The sequence below is a fragment of the Mercenaria mercenaria genome, chromosome 16 (genome assembly GCF_021730395.1).
Source record: "Mercenaria mercenaria strain notata chromosome 16, MADL_Memer_1, whole genome shotgun sequence".
In the NCBI taxonomy this organism is placed as follows: domain Eukaryota; kingdom Metazoa; phylum Mollusca; class Bivalvia; order Venerida; family Veneridae; genus Mercenaria; species Mercenaria mercenaria.
The window spans coordinates 7,941,091-7,966,196 of NC_069376.1; positions in this window are offsets into that span (position 1 = coordinate 7,941,091).

Sequence of the window (25,106 nt, forward strand, 5' to 3'; positions counted from 1 at the left end):
TCAATTTCGGTATTAGATCCGTACTAACACTCGGTAATTTCCGTACAGTAACGCATTTTCCGAAAGAGATTTCAGCATTCTGCTGATGGTTACTTGGGCCATAATTAAAAAATGTTTGTTTGCAGTGCTCCGATCCAGATTTTTAGGAGTAGGTAGGTAGGTAGAAAGGTAGAGATTTTTTTTGTAAAGTCAGTGTACACAAATTTTCTCAGCAGACATTGAAATATATTCATGAATTTCAGTGAGTTAGAGCATACATCGCAGACAAATTCTACAAGGAATTTCACAGAGCACAAACATTTAGACATTTATTAAACCAGATCTTTCATTTTATAATTGATCAAAATTGAAATTGATAATTTGGATATAGATCAAGAATGCAACGGATGATCAGAACACTTTGAACCCTCATTTCTTAAAACCTTTTACAGGCCAGTTGTTCTGACTTCATGCAAGTTTTTGGCAAGATGGGGGTGCGGAAGGTAGACAAAGAAGAACGTTTGCTGCCATCCCCCTGGAAATGTTAAAAATATATAAATGGAATTGTGGCCTCTGTTACATCTCTTGACAGGAATGAAATAGCGGCCTCAGTTACAGTTTTTTATAGGAAAGAAATAGCGGCCTCAGTTACAGTTTTTTACAGGAATGAAATAGCGGCCTCAGTTACAGTTTTTTACAGGAATGAAATAGCGGCCTCAGTTACAGTTTTTTACAGGAAAGAAATAGCGGCCTCAGTTACAGTTTTTGACAGGAATGAAATAGCGGCCTCAGTTACAGTTTTTTACAGGAAAGAAATAGCGGCCTCAGTTACAGTTTTTGACAGGAATGAAATAGCGGCCTCAGTTACAGCTTTTTACAGGAAAGAAATAGCGGCCTCAGTTACAGTTTTTGACAGGAATGAAATAGCGGCCTCAGTTACAGTTTTTTACAGGAATGAAACAGCGGCCTCAGTTACAGTTTTTTACAGGAAAGAAATAGCGGCCTCAGTTACAGTTTTTGACAGGAATGAAATAGCGGCCTTAGTTACAGTTTTTGACAGGAATGAAATAGTGGCCTCTATTACCTTTTTTGATTATAGAAATGAAATGGTGACCTCTGTTTACATCTTTTGGTAGGAAAGTGGCATCTGTTACCATCTTTTGATAGGAATGAAATGATGGCCTGTGTTTCATCTTTGTTAGGAATGAAATGATGGCAACTGTTACATTTTTGTCTAAATTTTGCGTGCACTGATATCATATTTATCTGGATACAGGAAATGTTGTTCCATATAAAATCCACATTCCAGTCCAAAATTGGCAGTAAGTATAGAAGATCGAATTCCAGAATTGTTTTTAATGGTGGGTTCTGATACATGTTCAACTTTGTTAAATAAAGGTAACTTCTCGGCAACTTGGGCAGGGGGCAGCATATAGGCCCCCCAACCACTCCACCCCCAACCCTTTGAATACAGGTCTGTGTAGAAGAGGGTGATTGTGACCTGCTGTGGAGCTCTCATGCTAATATTTAGTCTCCATTTTAGTGGAAAATTAAGGCTTTAGAATTGAAAGGCTTCACTTTTAAACACAAGCTGAAGTATATCAATTATGATTAGTTTCTTTAAGTAGGAACAAGAAACGAAGTTCATAGCACTTAAATTGCAAATCCATAAATCATCTCAGTCGTTAGGTAAATACACAAATTGTACTTGTAGAATTAGGTCAAATTACATCACACCCACACAACATTTAGCTGTCAAACTGCTTCCTTTCATCTTACATCAAAGGCCAAATGCCGATTCCCATCTTTCCTTTGAACTTAGCCGACAAGTGCCAGTGTATTTTTCAAGATGTTTATGCAATTTTGTCACCAAATGTGTCGGATAAAACTGGAATTTAAAAGTTAAATAATGTTTGCAAGGAAAGGAAAATTAGGATTTACAAAAAAAATCGAGGTATGTGGCTTTATTTCGTGCTCGAACAAGGTCTCAATTAATACATAAAATTGTGAATAGTTATAATTCAAGTTGCGGATTATTCTGGTGCATGATCAAAACTTCAGATGTCTGTTTAATTTATAAACTTTTAAATGTTGAAATTAATCAACAGAAAATCAGAATAATTTTTAGACCGTGGTCAGGTTGACTGACTCATTGGTCAGGTCCGTGGCATTGTGTCAGACAACATTGTTTATTAACAGAATTAGTTGGGATTTACGGCGAACCGACACAAACACGTCATATACCGCCGAAACATTCGTTTATTGGAAAATTGTTTATCAAATATACATAGGTCACCGTATACAGTCATGTGAGAAAGGCTAATATATATATAATGCTCCCCAGAACTGCCTAAAAATGTTCTGGGTCGGGACGATTTTGATGGGTCGGTCGGAGCACTGCAAACAAACAAATTTTTAACTATGGACTCGTATAAACTACGTAAGGTGGCAGGGGAGTGCAAATTTGCGAATTCCACATTGACGTGTGGGTACCAGTGTTGAAATATCCATAGAAATCTCGTTTTTGCTTATTTTTCTTTGAAACTACTATGGACTATTGCAGATACTATAGACTACATAAAGACGTCTCTCCAGTCCTATGCACCTGTCGCTTTCCATGCCAGATGTAGTGAAAATTGGCCAAATCACCCAAATTTTATAGACCAAAATTAGCCTAACCTGGCCTCACTTTGAACTCTGCCATTCATCTATTTTGTATTTTTAAATCCAATTTCGTAGCATATATGTATAGTGCGAATATAGATGCATACCCAGGTGGCGTGGAATGTGTCACCCAACCACCACTTTATTTCCCTAATTTTCACTTGAAAAAAAGTGGATGGATAACAGCCGAGCGTCTGGTCGACATTTTGTTCTGATGTTTATGTTTTAGCCTCAACCGGAAGTACGGAGCTAGGAATTTTAAAACACCCGCCATGTAGAATCATTAACCGTTCCACATTCCCCAGATATATTAAAGAATTAATAATGATAAATAACCAGTAAGATAGATATGCCTTTATATCTACCCTGTCCTGTTTATACAGAAAATCGACCGGGGCCAAACTACGAAACCGCTCCCCTGCCACCTAAGCAGCCGAATGATGCTGAAATAGGGTTCAGAGAATACGGAATCGAACGACAATTGCCGAATGTCATCACGTGTCTATTACCTTAATAACTACTACTTGCTAGAGAGGTACTCTGCAACAAGAAGTGGCAGGGGCCCGGGGGTACGTTTTTTAAATAAAATAGACATACGTACTTTACAGGCATATATATTCAACTGGTTATTTAAGATGTTTATAGAACTAAGGATTCCTGCGTACGAGTGATTATTGTGTAGAATAAATATGTGCATGTATCGATTTTCCTAGCTCCATGTAAACGGCCGGGTCTAAAACTTTACCTGAGGTAACGGAAGTCAGACGAATTGGAAACGGTCAACCATCCATCCAGCTTCAGCTAAAACTTGCGGAAAAAGTAAAGGGTCATGAGACACTTTTCTTCCCACCATTATTTTCGTCTGGCCACATGCTTTAAAGATATGCATGTGTTTTAGGTCAGTCATTTGCAGATAATACGGTACAGGTCGCGCAAGATGTGCATTTTGGGCCATTTTTGTGTAAAAATTTAGTGTCCTGAAACCTGCGTTTTACTCGTTTTTATCACAGAAGCAACAGAATCGGCAGACTGAAAATGTCACACACTGAAGTGCTATGTCTATGCAAGACATTCGCTCAACAATTGCCTTGAATTTGTCGAAATTGGATTTTTTATGATTTTTTTCGCACTGGTACCAGCGCAGAGTTATGGAGTTTTCAAATTTACTGTCCCTTGCCCCGCAAGATACACTCATTTTGCCATTTTATTTTAGGGTGACGTTTCTTAAACTATAATAGTCGAATGAATGTTTGTCTTATTATAACTACTGTTATTTTTTATTCCATTTTTATGATATAGTGTGTGTTCATTTGTCAGTATTTCACTGCAGTTGAATTCGACAGATTATTATATCATATACATATTTACATTTTAACTTTATATTTTTAAAACATATCACTAAACGACGAAGTCGTCAACTTTTTATAGCAGCTGTTGGTACAGCAAACGTGCTGTCGTCTGCATATTAACCACTTTGGGGGATCACATGATCAAAATAATCTCCAAACCAAAGTTATATTTTGAAGAACATGAATAAATTTCATTCCATGATAGGATATGTTTAGATTTCATGTCTTAACATATGACTAATGTAAGTTGTTAAATTATTATGTAGTGGACAATAATGAAAGTAAGAAGCCTTAGTTCAAGTTCTTGTTCTTCAAAGTGTTCCTAATATTCAGTGAAATCTAAGTAGCTAAGTAGTTTTAGGATACATCTATGTTTTCATATGACAGGCTATATTTTAGATATACAGCAAAAGTTGCTTCAATATCTTTCCGTATTATTCATAAATTCATTTTGGTTTAGAGATTATTTTGATCATGTGATTCCCCACAGCGGAAAAGTGGCAGGGGCCAGTTTCGCATTTGGCCCGGTAAAGTGGCAGGGGCCAGTTTCGCATTTGGCCCGGATACGTTTTTTAAATAATATAGACAGATGTACTTTACAGGCACATATATTCAACTGGTTATTTATGATGTTTATATAAATAAGGATTCCTGCGTACGGGCAATTGTTGTGTAAAATAAATATCTGCTTGAATCGATTTTCCTAGCTCCGTTAAGACGGCCGGGTCTAAAACCTTACCTGAGGTAACGGAAGTCAGACGAAATGGAAACGGTCATCCATCCATCCAGCTTCAGCTCAAAATTGTGGAAAATGTAAACGGCCCCATAACGTGCCTTTCTCGTACCTAATACACCGGAGTGATGTTAAGTTTTATTTCACTGTGAGATCTAATTTGACCTCAATACAAATTCTATTGAATACAACGTTTGAAACAAGAGCTGTCACAGGAGACAGCGCGCTCGACAATTAGTGAAACTGGGCACATCTGAGGAAACTAGAGCTGTCACTGGAGTGTTTAATGACTCCAATTGTGGATGAAGATATTGCACAATAGCCTGAGTTTATGTCAAAAATATCAACTTAAAGTAATAAGAGAGGTAACGATAAAATGTATCAAAACACTATATAAGTATATCCTAAGCAAAAAGGACATTATTCATTAAATATTGGTGCTAGAGTTATGCACCTTGTGTCATATGGTGTGGGTGATAATGTAGAACAACTATTTTAAGTTTGAATCAAATCCATTCAGTAATAACAGAGACAGAGTGAAAGTGAATTAAAACTTTAACCTAAAATTCTAAGTAAAAAGGGGAAATAATTAATGAAAAATTGGTGCCAGAGTTATGCACCTTGCGTCATATGGTTTGGGTGATGATGTTGAACAACTATTTTATGTTTGAATCAAATCCATTCAGTAATAACAGAGACAGAGTGAAAGTGAATTAAAACTTTAACCTAAAATTCTAAGTAAAAAGGGGAAATAATTCATGAAAAATTGGCCCAAGAGTTATGCACCTTGTGTCATATGATAAGGGTAATGATGTTGAACAATTGTTTGAGTTTGAATAAGATCCATTGAGTATTAACAAAGATAGAGTGAAAGTGCATAAAACTTTAACCTGAAATTCTAAGTCAAAAGAGGAATAATTCATGAAAAATTTTGCCAGAGTTATGCATCTTGTGTCATATGATGTGGGTGATGATGCTGAACAACTATTTTAAGTTTGAATCAAATCCATTCAGTAATAGCAGAGGTAGAGTGAAAGTGCACCAAAACTTTAACCTAAAATTCTAAGTAAAAATGGGGTATAATTCATGAAAAAATGGTGCCAGAGTTATGCACTTTGTGTCATATGATGTGGGTGATGATGTTGAACAACTATTTTAAGTTTGAATCAAATCCATTCAGTAATAACAGAGATAGAGTGAAAGTGCATCAAAACTTTAACCAGAAAATCTAAGTGAAAAGGGGGAATAATTCATGAAATATTGGTGCCAGAGTTATGGCCCTTATGTCAGATGATGTGGTTGATGATGTGGAATAAGTATTTCAAGTTTGAATCAAATCCATCAAGTAATTACAGAGATAAGTTGGAAAAAAAAAGTGTAAAAAAACTTTAACCAAGGTTGGGACGCGGAAAGACGCCGACGCCGACGCCGGGTCGAGTAGGATAGCACTCCTTATACTTCGTATAGTCGAGCTAAAATGTCTGGCATACAGTGACTGAGGAAAAACGCGGAATTTTCTTCTTTTTTTCATATGCATATGAAGAAAAAATTAACAAGCGAATTCGATGAAGTGGAATCCCGCGCCGAATGAGTTTGTGGTGAGGAACTGCAACGAAATTGTCTGACAAAAAGTTAAAGATGTTACTAAGAAGAAAATACTTTTATTAGTCAGGATAAAGTAAAGTAAATGTTTAAAGCAGAGTTTCTTGTATTACGTGGGTAGTCAACGAAAGCACCCCCCCCCCCCCCCCCCCCCCCCCTGGAATCGATTGAACAACCTATTTCCAGCCGAGCCGAGGGCAGGCAGTCTAGGCCGATACTGCTGGAAACTATCAGGAGCACCGCCTTGCGGGTGAAGACGCTCATCTGATTTGTTGTCCTGCCCGTAAGTCCAAAAGGGGCCATAATTCTTGCAAAAAGCAATCTAGAGTACTTGCTGTTCAGAGTCAACTTTTAATGGCAAATAACTGCTTCAAGTTTTAAAGCAATAGCTTTGACCGTTAAGGAGAAAAGTTGACCTATACGCACAACTTAACCAAAAAATCTGATATTTTCTAAGTCAAAAAGGGGCCATAATTCTTGCAAAAAGCAGGATAGAGTTATGTTTCTTGCTGTACAGAGTCAGCTATTGATGATGAACAATAGTTGCAGCAATAGCTTTGATACTTTAGGAGAAAAGCTGACCTAAACAGAAAACTTAACCAAGAAATCTGATATTTTATAAGTCCAAAAGGGTTCATAATTCTTGCAAAATGCAGGATGGAGTTATATTTTTTTGCTGTACAGAGTAGCTATTGATGGTTAACATGTGTTGCAAGTTGCAAAGCAATAGCTTTGATAGTTTACGAGAAAAGCTGACCTAAACATAAAACATGAAACGACGACGTCGATCAAGTGATGATAATAACTCCTTTGTTTTCTCAAAAAAAAATCGGATGAACTAAAAATAAAACGTTTGGTGGGTATGCATGAACGGGGTGGTGGGATGACTGGGTGGAGGAGGGAGATAGTGGAGGGTACAACCTTGCATGTTGACGAATATTCATGGAAGATTTAAGGTTTTGTTTCTTTTTTGGACCGTTTCCTTCAATTTGATTGGCTAACAGAATTTTTTTACAAGCGAGTAAAACAAATTTATTCAGATAACTTTTGTGCTGTTCCCGATGTTGGACTACTTTTTTCACTTTTTATTCATACTGCCAGTACAGAGATTTGAAATAATTTGTAAGAATAAAACAGATATTAATACTATAAAAAAACAAAAGTAATAAATGTCATATTTTTTTTGTTTTACACACTTGTAAAACCCGAAACGTCGTATACTATATCAACGATAACGGCCGGTCGTTATCGGTTATCTGTACTTCGGTTCCGGGTTTTACAAGTGTGTAAAACAAAAAGATATGACATTCATTCCTTTATTTGAAAAAATGAAGAAAACAAGAGGGTCATGATGACCCTGGATCGCTCATCAGAGAAATATGAGCTACATGTTTCAAATGTCAAACTGATGATTTTTAGAAATTTTTTGGAAGATTTTCCGATGTATAATCAAGTAACCCCTGGGGCGGGGCCAACTTTACCCCGGGGTTCATGATTTGAACAATGTTTGTAGAAGTCTACTGGGAAATGCTACGTATCAAATACCTAAGATATAGGCCTTCTGGTTTATTTTAGCAAATTTATGAAGTTTTCCCTATGTACAATCAAGTAACCCCTGGGGCTGGATCAATTTGACCCTGGGGGGGTCAAGATTGAACAAAGTTTGTAGAAGTCCACTAGGCAATCTACATGTCAAATATCTAAGCTCTAGGCCTTCTGGTTTATTTTTAGAAAATGTTGAAGAGTTTTCTATGTACAATCAAGTAACCCCATGGGGCGGGGTCAATTTGATCCCAGGGGTCATGATTTGAACAAATTTTGTAGAAGTCTACTAGGCAATGCTACATGTCAAATATCTAAGATCTAGGCCTTCCGGTTTATTTTTAGAAAATGTTTGAAGATTTTCCTATTTAAAATCAAGTGACCCCTGGGGTGGAGTCAATTTTGATCCGGGGGTCATGATTTAAACAAATTTTGTAGAGGTCTACTAGGCAATGCTACATGGCAAATATCTTAGCTCTAGGCCTTCTGGTTTATTTTTAGAATTTTTTGAAGATTTTTCTATGTACAATCAAGTAACCCCATGGGGCGGGATCAATTTGACCCCGGGGGTCATGATTTGAACAAAGTTTGTAGAGGTCTACTAGGTTATGCTACAAGTCAAATATCTAAGCTCTATGCCTTCTGGTTTATTTTTAGAAAAGTTTTGAAGATTTTCCTATGTAAAATCAAATGACCCCTGGGGCGGGGTCAGTTTGACCCCAGGGTCATGTTTTGAACAAATTTTGTAGAAGTCCACTAGACAATGCTACATGTCAAATATCTAAGCTCTATGCATTCTAGTTTATTTTAAGAAAACTTTTGAAGATTTTCCTATGTAAAATCAAGTGATCCCTGGGGCGGGGTCAATTTGTTCCCGGGGGTCATGATTTGAACAAATTTTGTAGAGGTCCACAAGGCAATGCTACATGTCAAATATCTAAGCTCTATGCCTTCTGGTTTATTTTTTTTTTAAATTGAAGATTTTCCTATAGAAATCTATGCAAAATCAAGTGACCCCTGGGGCGGGGTCAATTTTGACCCCGGGGTCATGATTTGAACAACTTTAGTAGGTCCACTAGGCAATGCTACCTGTCAAATATCTAAGCTCTAGGGCTTCTGGTTTTTGAGAAGAAGATTTTTTAAGATTTTCCTATGTAAAATCAAGTGACCCCTGGGGCGGAATCAATTTTGACCCCGGGGTCATGATTTGAACAATTTGGTAGAGGTCTACTAGGCAATGCTTCACACCAAATATCTAAGCTCTAGGGCGTCTGGTTTTTGAGAAAAAGATTTTTAAAGTTTTTCCTGTCGGTTGCCATGGCAACCACAGTTCTGCATGGCATTCAATTCTCTGAATAATTTTTTTAGAGCTTGACGAAAGGAGTATTCCTGTGAAGTTTGGATGAAATTGGCCTAGCGGTTTATGAGAAGATGTCGTTTAAAGTAAAAGCTTACGGACGACGGACGGTGAGTGATCCTAATAGCTCACCCTGAGCCTTTGGCTCTGGTGAGCTAAAATTGTAGGGTTGGTGGTGGGGATAGGGAGGGGTTAACCTGCGCGGTGGGGTGAGCGGGTGTGGATTCACAACTTCAAATGTTGATAATGATTTATTATGTTCATGGAAAAAAAATGAAAGAAGTTAATGAAATTCTACCAATTTGTTATACAAATATTTAGAGTTTTAAACAATTAAAGGGCAATAACTCTAAAGTTACTAAAGAGATCCTGACGAAATTGTGTCTGCACTACCACATTATGGTGATATAGATTTGATTCAAGCTTCATAGTTTTAGGTCAAATATATCAAAGCTTACGAATCATAAATTGCTATAATTATAACATATATAGTTAACACTAGAAACTACTAAGGTCCATAACTCTGGTGTTACTTGGACAATTTTGACGAGCCGCATTTCCTATATTGGTGAACATGTACATGATTTTTTTTATATATATTCCAACCCACCTCCTAGATGTGGCACCGGAAAGACGAACAGACAGACGGACGGACAACGCCAAAACTATATCTCTCCGCCTTTGGCGGGGGATGATAAGGGAGACAATCCAATCAGCTGGAACTGCCTTAACCCATAATCAATGGAGAGAATATTCGTTATTTCTGGTTATTAAGCTGACATTGGATATTTTCATACCTGTGCAATTCATAACATAGCCATGTTTTACTAGGCAGAAAGGTAATTTTTAGTGCATACTAAAGTTCTAATAAGACCTCTGAAGTTTTCATGACTATTTTTGAAGATATCCATATAATAGATTTAAAATCGCCCCGTTAAATCTTAATTAATATGGAATCATTCATGTAAAGTTTCATTTCAATCAAATGAGTTAAAATATGAATTTTCTGCTTTGATTCTTATCAATGTCAAACTGAAAATTCGCAAACAGTGAAGTTTTCGGTAGTTCATAGGAACGAGGTGTATAATTTTTCTATATTATATTTTTTAACGATTTGATTGAAGCTTTGTGATTTCCGAATAATCAATTGATATAAACTATAGAATTATGGCAAAGAGTTTTCAACACGTTTTATAAAATATACCAGGTTTTTTTAAAACAAAGCGCAGAACCAGTAAAGGACATTTTACTGCAATTACCTGCTTGACATTGCGTATCTTAACTTAAATCGACATATTATTTCTTTAGTAAAGTTTTAATGTATGCATTTTCATACGCATCGGTTTTAGATATTATCTAAACATAAAAAATCTTTTCAATTTTAAACCGTTGCAATTTTTTGAATTACCGGTTTTAATCTTTAAAAGTGGCGGTAGTTAAAAGCTGACTCATTGTGAACTTTAAATCCGACAATAATGTGTGCGAAGCTAAATTACCGTACTTAAACTTAATAAATTAAACTGAATAATAAGATGCATTATTCTTGGTGAACTAAGATCGTGTGTTGCAATTTTCAATTTCTTTTATGCATATTTGAGGAAATTATGATTGAACAGGTAAGTTTAGAACTTTAGTTTAGTATATATCTGACAGTGGGAAAAAAAAGAGAAAAAAAAGTGAAACACCGTAAAAAAAACTTTAAGCCATATGAAGATGTTCATTGTATTCATCATTCCAAAAGTGTATTTGGACGAGTTATCCCCCTTTTTACAAATATTCTGAGACAAATTGCACAAATTCACGCTAGAACAATTCTCACATGACACTTTTAACTAACTCAAAGATGCTGGCGAGAGGGCCAAGATGGCCTTAAATCGCTAACCTGAGAAACACACAATAACATATTAAACATGTTTTACCAAATGATTTCATGGAGACAAATATTCTGACCAATTTTCATTAAGATTGGACCAAAAAATATGGCATTTTTAGTGTAAACAAGCTTACTCTTTGATTTAACCTGGTGACCTTGTTTTTGACCCTACATGACCGAGATAAAAATACATTCGATATTTCAAGAACACTAATTTTGACCAAGTTTCATGTACATCAAATGAACAAGAGTGTTATCAAGCTTTTCCATTGACTTGACCGGGTGACCAAGTTTTTGACCACATATAACCCAGTTTTGAACTTAACCTAGGAATCCTCAAGATAAACATTCTAACCAAGTTTCATGATAGGGTAAAATGTGGCCTCAAAAATATTTAAAACTTTTCCAAGACGGAATCTAGCTGGTTTTTAAAAGGAACCGAGATCTTATTGTGACTTAAGTTGTGTGTTAGTGTGGTTAAAATCAAATATCCAAGGCAGTCTGAAAGACAGCTAAATCCCCCGCTACTTTTATGCATAGTGAATGGTAATCATTTGACCTTGAGCTGTGACCTTGACCTTGAACTGACTCATGACTTCTGTTTATCATCTTGGTGATCATTTGACCTAAGTTTCATGAAAATCCTTCAAGGGGTTTAGGAGATACGGAGCTTAAACCTTTGACCTTGAGTTGTGACCTTAACCTTGAGTTGACATGGCTGACTCATGAGTTTTTGATGTGGTAATCATTTGACCCAAGTTCATGAAAATCCTTCAAGGGGTTTAGGAGATACAGAGTGGACACAAAACGGAAGGCTCGAACCTTTGACCCTGAGTTCTGACCTTGACCTTGAGTCGACATGGCTTACTCATAAATTCTACACATTGCCTTTATGAGGCGATTATTTGACCCAAGTTTTATGAAAATCCTTCGAGGGGATTAGAAGATACAGAGCAGACACAAAATGGAAGGCACGAACCTTTGACCCTGAGTTGTGACCTTGACCTTAAGCCGACATGGCTGACTCTGCACATTGTCTTGAGGTGAGCATTTGACCCAAGTTTCATGAAAATCCTTCAAGGGGTTTAGGAAATACAGAGTGGACACAGTATGGAAGGTTCAAACCTTTAACCCTAAGCTGTGACATTGACCTTGAGCCGGCACGGCTGACTCATGAGTTCTGCACATCCTCTTAATGAGGTGATAATTTGAAGGCTATATTTAAGCTTTGACCTTGAGTTGTGACCTTGACCTTGAGCCGACATGACTGACTCTTGAGTTCCGCACATTGTCTTGATGAGGTGATCATGTGACTTAAGTTTCATGAAAATCCTTTAATGGGTTTGGGAGAAATGGAGCGGACACAAAAGTGTTATGGACGGACAGACGCACGCACGCACGCACGCACGGAAGGATGGTCGGACGCACGGACGGATGCATGGACAAGACCAAATCTATATGCCCCCACCACTCATGGGGGGGTGGCATAAAAATTCTATGTTGTTAAGGGGCATAACTCTGACAAAATTCAAATCAAAGTAATTAGGGATTTTTTTTTCTGGTGCAGACTTTAATAGTTAATAACTATTTTATGTTTCTAGTCAAAACTTTGATAGTAAACAGAAATATTTAACTATTTCAAAAAATAGTCTAAAAAATCTAAGGTAAGAAGAGCATAACTTTGTCCAAATTCAAATCAGAACTATATGGATAGTGTCTCAATGGGTAGACTTTAATGGTTAATGACTATTTTAAGTTTCAAGTCAAAAGTTTCGATAGAAACAGAGATATTTCGGGCGAGTGCAATAGCCCTACTTTTTCTTCGAAAAGTTGAGCTAACAAGAACTGTCACAGGAGACAATGCGCTCGATTACTTCAATATTGGTTGGTGAAACTGGGCGCATCTGAGGAAGCTGGAGCTTAATTACTCCAATACGGCTGAAGATAGCGGACAATAGCTTGTGTACGTGTCACTGTGTTTAGTTATATAGAGATAAAGAAGTGTATCAAAACATTATCTAAGTATAAAAGGGACATAATTTATGGAAAATTTCTGCAATGGTAATGCATCATGACATTGTGTCACATCATGTGGCTAATAATGTGAAACAACTGTTTGAAGTTTTAATCAAATAAGTGAGATAGAGCATGAACCTGAAAATTAAGTAAAAAAGAGGGGCATAACTCAGAGCATTTTTTGGACCAGATTTATGAACGTTGTGTCATAAGATGTGCGTGACCACGTGGAACACTTTTTTTTCAGTTTGAATAAAATCCATTTGGTAACAACAGAAATTTAGTAAAAGCATCAAAATAGAACAGAAATTCTAAGTAAAAGGGTTAATAAGCCACTAGATATGTGTGCCAAAGTTATGGACTTTTTGTCATATAATGAGGCTGATGATGTGGAAGAACTATTTTAAGTTTGAATCAAATTCATTAAGTAATAACAAAGATAAAGTGTAAGTTTATAAACATTGACCTGGAATTCTAAGTAAAAGGGGGCTTCATTTATGAAATAATGGTGCTAGAGTTATGGGCCTTTTGTCATACGATGAGGACGACGGTGTGGAACACTATGTGCCATATGATGTGGGTGATGATGAGCTACAACTATTTAAGTTTGAATCAAATCTGTTTGGTAATAACAGATACAGAGTGAAAGTGCCTGAAATTTAATGCAAAAAGGGAGCATAATTCATGACAAATTGGTGGCAGGTTTATGTCCCTTGTGTCATAATGATATGAAGTGGGTGATGATGCCGAACAACTGGTTTAAGTTTGAATCAAATCCCTTTCTGTAATAACAGAGATATAGTGAAAATGCGTCAAAAATAAGCTAAAAATTCTTAGTAAAAATTGGACATAATTCATTAAAAATTGGAGCCAGGGTTATGGACTTTATGTCATAAGATGTGGGTGATGATGTGGAACAACTATTTCAAGTTTGCATCAAATCTATCGAGAAATAATTGAAATAGAGTTAAAGTGAAACCAAAACCTTTAACCTGGAATTCTAAGTAAAAGGAGGATAATTCATAAAATATTGGTGCGAGTTATGGTTCTGTGCCATATGATGCGGGTGATGATGAGGGATAACTATTGTAAGTTTGAAGCAAATACATCAAGTAATTACAGAGATAAAGAGAAAACAAGAGCTGTCACTAATGGTGACAAATGCCCCCGCAGCACCTTGACCTTTGATCTGTTGACCCCAAAGTCAGTAGGGGTGGTGTACTTATAAAGTACTATCAGCATGTAAAGTTTGAAGGTCCTGGGTGAAGTGGTTCGCGAGTAAAGTGTCTTCATGCAAAAAAATAACGTTGGCCCCTGTGACCTTGACCTTTGACCTGATGACCCCAAAGTCAATACGGTTGGTGTACTTAATAAGTACTATCAGCACGTGAAGTTTGAATGTCCTGGATAAAGTGGTTCGCGAGTAAAGTGCCTTCATAAAAAAGGTTAACGTTGGTCCCTGTGACCTTGACCTTTGACTTGGTGACCCCAAAGTCAGTAGAGATAGTATACTCAATAAGTATTATCAGCACGTGAAGTTTGAAGATTCTGGGTGCAGTGGTTCGCGAGTGAAGTGCCTTCATGCAAAAAGTTAATGCTGGCCTCTGTGACCTTGACCTTTGACCTGGTGACCCCAAAGTCAGTAGAAGTGGTATACTCAATAAGTACTATCAGCATGTGAAGTTTGAAGGTCCTGGGTGCAGTGGTTCGCGAGTAAAGTGCCTTCATGCAAAAAGTTAACGTTGTGACTAACGAACTAACTAACGAACGAACGAACGAACGAACGAACGGACGGACATTTGAAAGCTAATATGCCTCCCTTCGGGGGCATAAAAATGGGAAGTGTGTCAAAACTTCACCCAATGTGTGGACGCGGAAGGACGCCGACGCCGATACAGGGGCGAGTAGGATAGCTCTCCATGTACTTGGTATAGTCGAGCTAAAAAGCGAAACATAAATGTATTTTTGATGATGTAACCAATTCTTGCTCTTTTATAAAAAAAAATGATTACCTATCACGTGTCTTGTTTCCTTTTCTACGCTGAAAACAAAGATACTCATCGTAGATCAGTGTTCACCGGTCAAACCCGTAGCGCCAAGACAAGCAATTTGTCGTCGTCACCATCATCATTACCACCATCACCATTATCAGTACAACCGTCACCATCATCATATTCATCAGCATCATCATCGCTATCATCATCATCACCATCATTATCACCATCACCATCATCATCATCATTCTTCACAATGATCTTGCATTCTAGTATGACTGAAAACGAGAAAACGTTGTGCAGGTTCTACAATATCTGCTGTTGTCCGTTTATATTGTTGTTACTGCTTCTTCACATTTCGTTCACTTCATTTTGATAGAATGAAATTCACAACGCCAATTCATAATTTGACTGAAGAAGTTTGCTACAAGTCTATCATCATATAACTTTATATCAAGAAGGCCCAAATGTCAACATTCAGTAAAAGTCAGAATGTTCGTAATCAACCGGGTTATGCATGTTTTTCTATTGGTACTTTTTTAAGTGTGAGATACTTGTAAGGATACTGGAAATGTTTCTCAGCATCAACGAATGTAAAGCTTAGCAGACGAATTGGTAGCAGTCACGTAATATGTTACTTAAACGGAAAATCTGCGCTTTCTAAATCATTTTCTGATTTTATAAATAAACATAGTTTACCATTCAAACAGACGTTGTTGTTGTTTCATTTTCTTCTCTTCAAACAAAGGCAAACATCATAGATCTGTGTACACTGATTGAAGGCAATACACGCCATAGATCGTCGTCGACATCATCATCATCATCATCATCATCATCATCGTCATTCTTCACAATGATATCGCCTTTCAGCCTAACTGGAAAATGAGAAAACAGTGTGCATGTTAACAAAATCTGCCACTGTCCTTTTAAATTTTCATAAGGCTTTAACTGTTTAAATGTTATGCTAAACTCAACGTGAAATTAATGTATTTATGTTCATAACGGAAATTAATGCAACCAGAGTTTAAATAAAGGCATTACTAGTAGGAGTCAAATGAAATGCTCAAATCAAATTCATATTTTGGAGTACTGTAAGGATTTTGAATAATTAAGCAATATATAACTTTTCATACAGCTGATTCAAAAGTCAAAAGTCAAAATTCTTCAAATATGTAGCTAATAAGACTAACAGCAGTCAGGTAATAGATTACTTGAAAAAGGAAAAAAATCGATTTTCTACATAGAAACAAACAATGTTTTAGACAGATATTATTTACCTCTAAATGTACTTGTCTGTGTGCTGTACTAGCAAAAGTAAACACTGGACAGATGTGGCCCTCGGGGTGACGACTGGTTACGGCCAATCCCAGGGGCATCAATATCTTGGCCAATACATCCGCCATACTGCTATCTTGTGTATCACTCGGACCTGAAAATGAGTTGAGAATGAGCCTGCTTGCCTACCTTTTTATTTAGCGTTCTAAGTAATTTGAGGAAAAAAATGAGCGCCAAAATTATATGAAAAACATACATTATAGACAAAAAGAGAGGCAGATAATAAAAAATCAATTAATTGACAAAAAGAATGAATAAACAAATAAACAAAGAGGATAAAAAAAACTGTGCAAACCTTTTTTCTACTTGTACAGGATTGGCACGCTATCACTGACATTATACATGTAGTCCAGAGAAAGCCCCGATCTAACTGAACCAAATTGTGAATGAACATGGCCCCAAGCTACATCTGCCTGAATGACACGTTGATTAATTCACAAAGGTGAGCAAAATCTCGCTTTCCTGAGACGTGGACTTGCTAAAATGCTCGAGTGACGGTTCACTGAGTCGCAAAGTTCTGGCTTAAATTTATATTGTTGTTGGACGCAGTGGTCGAGAGGACTAAGGACTAAGACGCTTTCCTACGGGGGTTAGAATCCTTGCTACTCCCATTGCATAATCACCCGACCTTCCATAAACCGACTGTTTTGGAATTCAAAGATCTTAGCCGACAAACCTTTTATCAAGCTTTACCAAATCTTATACACAGGCAGCAGACGAAGCTTTCTCCCCCTATATCATAAATAAAAGAGTATGAAATAGGTAAAACAAAAAACTTCTACTGAACCCTGTGATCTCATTATTCACTTATTGAAATGCCTGTCGGGTCCATAGTCAAAAAATATTGCACGAGGTCGGAAAGACCGAAGATCAATAGTTTTGACTTCTGATAATCAAGCTTCGTTAAGTGTTTTATTACCTGACGTAAAAGTTTAATTTTCGTACTTGTTTTTTTTTTTCTTCTAATTTTTGACATATTAGCCCAGTAAACATATGATGACAATAGACTGCTCAAAAAGCACAACTATTGACCGGCTCTTGATATAATCCACCATGCATGATGTTTATTGACCTATACGAAGATTCGTGAACCGGGCAATAGTAGCGCGAGTTTCTGAGAAAAAAACTTGTTTGTCTTTTCTATTACCTCGACAGTTCGAATAATAAGTACAGCTACTGCATTCAATCATTCGTTAGAGCTCATGCACTTGAAGTTCCATCAATACATATCATATATGCATATCCCTCCCATTCAATATACTACGAGATCTAACCTGCTCATATGTTTTATTGATTGAGCTTCACACGCCAATTCATTTTCATTTTCACGAAGGCGTGTTCCCTTCTTGCATTCCAAAAGTGCAATTTTTTTTTGATCCGCAAAACATTAAAAAAGTGCAATATTTGTCAAAAATGTTATGCAAAAAGGTAAGGTAATATAACCATCTTCCATTAAATGTAACTTTACATTCAATCATATTTACACATGTCTAATCACGATTAGGTAGAATTATCATTTTGAATATGTTTGAACTGTCTTGGGACTGTTTTGTGGAAATTGTTATGGGATTATGCCATGCAGATGCCCTTATGGGCTTTGTATTAAAAATAAACTGAAACTGAACATAGAATAGTGCCGGGTAGTCGGAGAGCCTTATTCGGATAGCATGTAACATGTTGCTGTATATCTTTTATATGTTAAACAGTCAGCTCCGCTGTCTTTCTTGATTTTGAAAACCTATAGGTTTTCATGTATGATAATTTAAAACAATAACATAGCGTAAGCGGAAAATTATTTTGGCAAACTGTTACAAATAAAGCATAAAACGTTTACATTTGTTTTCCAAATGGTTGTTAAAAAAGAATAACCTGCAAATAAGGAAAATTTCACTGACACTTACTTTTTCTATAGACTATGCGAATATCATTAAAAGCAAAAGCCTATTGTGAAATTGACAAGAGGAACAATATTTTTAAATCGGTCATACAATAAAATAATGCCCACAATTCAATCTTTTTAACTGGCAGAATTTGAGAAACAATGATGCTTTAAAATATATTTTGATATTATTGATTTTGATATTATTGTACATTTTAGAACAAATTTGTTTCAGTTGTGCATAACAACCTTAATAATTTCACATTCGGTCATGCAGGGTATGACACGAATGATATTTTTGTTACAGTTATAGGATTATTTTCTTAGTTTTCTGGACTTTTGTATATTTTAAAAAGAACGTTTACCATAAACTTTTAATTTGCATCGAATTATCATGAAATTATACTCCTCTGTTAAGGTATTGGACCCGTAATAGAGTACCTCCTTTTTGAAGAGTATTCAGTTCCTACCATAAGCCCACTTTGACTGAAATTTTCAGGGGGGCGTAGGTTCAAGCCCCACTGGGACCAAACATTTTTTCCATATTTTCCTTTTTTCTACTAAGTTTTACTTGTTTAAAATTTACAACACAGTGCAAAAACATGGTCAACTTTAAGAATATACCGAGCAAATGACATTTTTTTAAACATTACAATTAGGGGTCCAATACCTTAAAGGGACGCCGGTGTATGAAGTTCATTCTACATGTATTAATTTGATAATTAGGCTATGAAATAACTGTGTAAATGTAAATACTTGTTTTGATTTCTTTCAAATAGTCTCTAGTTCACCATATTTATCTGGGGTGAACTTCACTGACCCGTCCTTTTCCTATGCCTGTAGGGAATGGAGATCATTCTGAAGACTTTGTATATCAAGTTAAAATTTCCGCATAAGACACACAATGGGTTACATGCAAATAATATACTGTTACTTGTTATGGAGTCGGTAAATTGTTAAGATAAATCAGGGAAAAGACATGGGCCTATTGCTTAACTCTGAGATACGGCAGCGAGAAGAGGTAGAGTGGATGTGGGACAGCCGTAAAACAACGACACTTTGAGATCTGTGTTAGAGTAATGACTTGTGCTAATGGATGGACTCCCAGTGGATCCCAGTAGTATTTTATGGTGAACCTTTTCGAAAGCGTTATCAAAGTGCATTACCATAATTGTCAGCTGCCCATTCACTAGATTCTTGAAGACCTCTTGTGTAAAAGTGATTAGATTTGTTTTACAGATAAGCCCTGAACTGAAACAATATTGGTTATGAGACTAAACAGATCATTTTTGTAAAAGTAGAACGTGATGTTAAAAGCTGAAATATTTCCATCAATTCACAGGCAATGCATGTTAAGGACATAGGCCTATAGTACTATCCTCGGATTTTTTCGCGTTTCCTTGTATACTGGATCGAAGCGACCGAATTCTTTCATATACTAGAGCTTGAACAGTTTTTTAAACGATAATTTGCACAAGGATAAAAGCAAAGCATATACTAGTACCCTAGACACAACATGTTGCTGATACTAATCCCCAATGTAAAAAATACGTTATTTTCTAGCATATATGCATATAATTATTTATGCACTATATTTACTGCTGCTCCTCAATTCCCAAAGTGTCCATTTCAAAAGTCTTAGTATCGGTTCAAAGTGCATGTGTCAAGCTACAGTATGATGTCTTTATATTATGTTTCTGCCGATAACAAGGCCCAGGGGAACCGCGTGCGTGCATCATAATGATGTAAGCACGGATTTAATTTAACAAGAAAAAAAGTAGAAGCAAACACAGTGGCTTCATATTGTCATGTCGTAATTGTGTAATTGTAAATACTTGTTTTGTTTACTTTCAAGTAGTCTCTTGTACCCCATATTTATCTGCATGCCATGAATTCCCAGTCCAATATTACCACTTTATACTTTTGCAGTAGCGAACTGTGGCAAGTCTTTATCTGCATGTAGTTCTCGTGTGGCTATCAGTGTGTAACATCATCGTATTATTCATTTAACCGTTAATCATAAGCTATAGTATTTATTTTTATCCATCGTTATTAGAAGTGTTAAAGACCAACCAGGACCTAGTTGTATACTTTGTCTCCAACTTGAAATTGGGGCAAATAATTCTGGCAATAGAGCTTGGTATAGGTAATATGCCCTGGTTTCACAACTTCAGCCTGCAAACTGATTCAGTCATTCTCATCTCATATAGTTTTATAAACATAGAATAATAACTAGCTTACAAATGTAGAAACAAAGTGTGGTCTGAACTCACCTTAATACAAGAAGTACCGTGCATACTACTACAATAACTGAATAATATATTTAGACATTAAATACATTGCCTTATCCTTATATCTGGTACTGTCAAATTGTTATTTCACATTTCTCCATACAAAAATGTATAATTACCATCATGGAAATACAAAAGGTTACAGTTATTTTGTGGTGTGTCTTTAAGGTAACTTGACAATAGCCACTACTGACCTTGACATTTTAAAGGGAAAATACAGTATATATAGCTTTCAAAATGTACTAAGTATTTAGAATTGAAGCTCAAACAACGGCTGGCACTATTAGCGATAAAAGCCCCCGAAGTGTGCACAACAATGCTACAGTTGTCTGCGCAAAATATGCCAGAAAAGTTTAGGTATGAATCATTTTGCGACCAGATAAAAAAAAGTTTTCCGAAGGTAACCTTGACCTTGGAGCTAGGGTCTGGTCTTGAGCATGACACACCAACTCATCAAAAGGAAAGAATTGTGACAAGTAATTTTTAATGAATCACGGGTGGGAAACGCGCAATCCAGTTCCAGCTGGGAATGCGCTTAAAATGGGTTGCGTGACGTCCGGTGCTGGTGTTGCACGTAAAAAAAAAAAGTCGAAGTTGAAGTATGTGAAGTTATGATTTTGCTTTGTATGAGACAAGTATATTTTTTCTCGAAAAAAGTAAAATGCTATTCGACTCAAATATGATGATACATTATATATGTAAAATATCTGGTTTGTAATTCATGACTCGGTTCTATTATCACAACAACTTTGGCGGCACGAAGCGTGAAAAAAGTATGAAATCAACAAAAATGGCAGTTTCTGACCTCATATGCCTAATCTAAGGACATCTGATGCTGTTACGAAGTAACGGATATCAAAATTATTTGCTTCAAATCCTGCTTACGGGGACATAACTGACAAAAAGTCATCGGGAATGTGGTTGCGTACCGGGAATGGAGTTGCTCGTATACATCATAATGTATATGATGTACATTCGCAACCCAGGGCGCAACCCCATTCTCGATTTTTTTTTTTTGCCAATCTTTCCCCCAAGAGCAACAGTTTATTCGAGTGTATGTAATATTCATGACTGTTTTACACGTGTCTGATCAATAGAAGTGTCACATTTCTAGAAAGAAGGCATAAGAAAACTTGCATTTTCATGATTCCATACATTTTTGATAGATCAAGCCAGCAGAGTTTTCGTGATATCAGGTATCAATATTTTGGTATTTCAAACATATCATCTTTATTCATTTTTGTGTCGAATAGCATTTGGCTTTTTTTCGAAAACATTCGTAAATGTGTCATTATTTACAAAAACAAAATCCCATCTACATCGATTCTATATATATTAATGCGCAACACCAGCACCGGAAGTCGCGCAACCCATTGTAAGCGTATTCCCCAGTGGAAATTGGATTGCGCGTTTACCACTGAATGGCAGAGTTATTGACCGAACAAGAAACATACAATGTTAACGTCTAGGTGTGACATTGACCCTTTAAGCTAGGGTCTTGTGTCTGACACGTCATCTCAATATAGGAACGTTTATACCATGTAATTTTAAAATCTCTTCATCGATGGAACCTCCCCAAGAGTTATGGAACGGACAAGAAACAGACCATGTAAACCGTTAACCTCTAAATGTTACCTTGACCATAGAGCTAGTGGTCTGGTTATGCATGACACGTTTTCTCGTTATGGGGAATATTTTTGCCAAGTAATTTCGAAATTCCTTCATGAATGACAGAGTTACGAACCGGACATGAAACATACCCTATTAACCTTTGACTTGACTTCCAAGTGTAAACTTGATCTTGGAGCCAGTATTAACACCGAAGAGCAATAGTGTTAAGTGTGTGTTATCTATCAACTTGACTTATCTGTCAACTTTTTAACTTGACAATTTCTAAATCTTAAATCTATTTAAATCTAACTATCATTTAAAGTAAAAAGTTCATTTGAGTTTTTCAAGGTTTGGTAACAAAACAAAGAGACAATACGGAAGAATCATGCGTATTTCATATTGTATTCATGGTCCTGGAGTGGACGTCTGCAAATGTTATTTGTGAAATTTGTACTATAAAAAAGTCGCTTAAGTTTCACGTTCAATTTCTATTTATAGACATTCCCACGGCTATCTCATTCATAAAACGGTTTATTTACTTCCGGAATATAAAATTGATTTTAAGTTTTGTCCCAGTTCAATCAATGATCAGTTACGACAAAGACTGTTTAAATGTTTCATAACTATCCTATCAAGTTGCAGTAAGAATAAAAAGTATCATTGAGCCGTGCTATGAGAAAACCAACATAGTGGGTTTGCGACAGCATCCGCGCAGTCTGGTCAGGATCCATGCTGTTCGCTAACAGTTTCTCTAATTGCAACAGGCTTTGCAAGCGAACAGCATGGATCCTGACCAGCCTGTCTGGATCCATGCTGGTCGCAAACCCACTATGTTGGTTTTCTCATGGCACGGCTTAATTATACTTTTTATTCTTACTGCAACTTAAGTTTTATATATGTTTACCAATAGTTTGATGTTTCTTTCATAAAAAATAACGGTAAAATGAATTCTCTGTAAACGTTTTAGATAAAGGCCGTCACTTTGAAATTTGTCCCCACTTGAGCTTGAGGAAATACCACTAATTATACAAAATTTATAAAAAAAACGGCACGGTAAAAGTTTTTAAAAAATTGCAACACAATGTAAAGCACGGTCAACTGTATGAATACACCAAGCAAATGCCATTTCTTAAACATTACTATTAGGGGCCTAATGCCTTAATAGCTATGGCAAGTTTTGGAGCAATACTTCATTAGAAAATTCATTAGCAATACTTCATTAGAAAATTCATCATTATTGTACTCATAATTCGTGGGAGTTAAGTGATTATATTTAGCAATTTAGCTAAAATAAATCTGTCAAAAGTAAAGCTTGCAGAAAAAGCTCCGAATCTTTGCTTTGTTAACGTAGATCTTTTCAATAAGTTTAGTGGGGATTCATAAGTATTATTTTTTACCAAACGCAACTTTCCCAGTTTCTTTTACATAGGTTACTGACCGTTCCAAGGCGATGCCCTTTTTTTAACTGTTCTTTTTTTCTGTCTGTCTTTTATTGTCTGTTACGTATGTTGTCTTGTTTGTTGTAAGTGTTTTTTTTCTCCTCCTCACTGTCCCTAACGCCTTCCCATCTTTCCCCACCCCCTGGCATCTGCGCTCCTTTGCACTCCCCCCACGCCCTTCCCCTTTAGTTTGAGTTAGTTTTCTTAGCTCCCCTTTATTTTGGAAGGCGGGATCCTAAGGCGGTACACGATTGTTTTTTTTTTCTGCTTGTGTGATTTCGAGTCTAAAGCGGTGCCCTACTGTGTTCTCGCATCTTACTTGTCTCATTTTCTGTGGTAGTTAGTTGGGTGTGGTTGTTTGTTTATCTTTGGTACATGAATGTCTGCGCTATTGTGGTTTACGTTGTAGTGTAACTGGGAACGTTTATTCATCCTTGTTCTACTTTCCCTTTAAACTTCCTCTCCCGATTCCCATCTTTTTATACCCCTTACTACTTCCTGCCCCTCTAACTATATTTGTTATTTATAAATCTATATGCACTTGTTAGATTTTTAAAGCAACCCGTTTGTAATATTTTTTCAATTACGTCTTCTTTTTGTCGTAGACCATCCATTAACTGTAGCTGATACTCTAAATACAGACTTAGATAAGATTCACAACTAGGCGAACAAATGGCTCGTGGACTTCAAATCTTCCAAAACTGAAACGCTCCTAATCGCAAGAAAAAAAAAGAACAAAGTAAATCACCCAGTCTTAATACTGAACAACATTCCAAACAAAGCTGCCGAACATCATAAACACCTTGGCATTACTTTTGACAACAATGGGAAATGACAGTCACATATCGCAGCAACCACAGCTAAAGCATGGTAAGGTTTAGGAATATCAAGATCTTTAAAATTTATACTAAATAGAAAGCATCTTGAAAAGTTAAACATATCCTTTATCCGATCTCTCCTCGAAGGAAAAAGAAATATTCTAAATTAAATGCACATGTGCGTTTGTGGGCCACATCATGCTAAGAATAGCAAATTATCGCCGTGAACGTTTTCTGAATAGAAGGGGGTTGGAGTATACATATGATGATATGTGTTTTTATTCAATTTGTTATTTATTATGTTTATAGAACTAGGAATTTCCACAAATAACAAATTACTGTGTAACATAATATATAATTGAATTCGTTTATTTATCTCCTTAAAGATGTACAGGTGTAACATATTTTGGCGAAACAAGTGATATTTTATATAAACACGCCCCAACGCAAGTGAGAACAGCACAGGATATTACAAACCTTACACTGCAACGGAAGTGTTTGTTGCTCTGTTGCAGTGAAAATAAAGCTTCTGTATTAAGTCTCTGAACTAAATTTTGATGGGAACTGCTGCCATATCCGTTAAATAGTTAGGGTTTTATGCCCTGGTTCTTCGCTATAAACAAT